A 970-nucleotide genomic window follows, 5' to 3' on the forward strand; every position below is an offset into this window, starting at 1 on the left:
GGATCCTCTATGACCCACCTCCCAGAATATTGGAAATAAAAGCAAAAATAAACAAATGGGACCTAATTAAATTAAAAGCTTCTGCACAACAAAGGAAACTATAAGCAAGGTGAAAAGACAGCCTTCAGAATGGGAGAAAATAATAGCAAATGAAGCAACTGACAAACAACTAATCTCAAAAATATACAAGCAACTCCTCCAGCTCAATTCCAGAAAAATAAATGACCCAATCAAAAAGTGGGCCAAAGAACTAAACAGACATTTCTCCAAAGAAGACATACAGATGGCTAACAAACACATGAAAAGATGCTCAACATCACTCATTATCAGAGAAATGCAAATCAAAACCACTATGAGGTACCATTTCACACCAGTCAGAATGGCTGCCATCCAAAAGTCTACAAGCAATAAATGCTGGAGAGGGTGTGGAGAAAAGGGAACACTCTTACACTGTTGGTGGGAATGCAAACTAGTACAGCCACTATGGAGAACAGTGTGGAGATTCCTTAAAAAACTGGAAATAGAACTGCCTTATGACCCAGCAATCCCACTGCTGGGCATACACACTGAGGAAACCAGAAGGGAAAGAGACATGTGTACCCCAATGTTCATCACAGCACTGTTTATAATAGCCAGGACATGGAAGCAACCTAGATGTCCATCAGCAGATAAATGGATAAGAAAGCTGTGGTACATATACACAATGGAGTATTACTCAGCCATTAAAAAGAATACATTTGAATCAGTTCTAATGAGGTGGATGAAACTGCAGCCTATTATACAGAGTGAAGTAAGCCAGAAAGAGAAATACCAATACAGTATACTAATGCATATATACGGAATTTAGAAAGATGGTAACAATAACCCTGTGTATGAGACAGCAAAAGAGACACTGATGTATAGAACAGTCTTTTGCACTCTGTGGGAGGGGGCAAGGGTGGGATGATTTGAGGGAATGGCACTGAAACAT

The sequence above is a fragment of the Bos mutus genome, chromosome 3, assembly GCF_027580195.1.
Source record: "Bos mutus isolate GX-2022 chromosome 3, NWIPB_WYAK_1.1, whole genome shotgun sequence".
Classification (NCBI taxonomy): Eukaryota; Metazoa; Chordata; class Mammalia; order Artiodactyla; family Bovidae; genus Bos; species Bos mutus.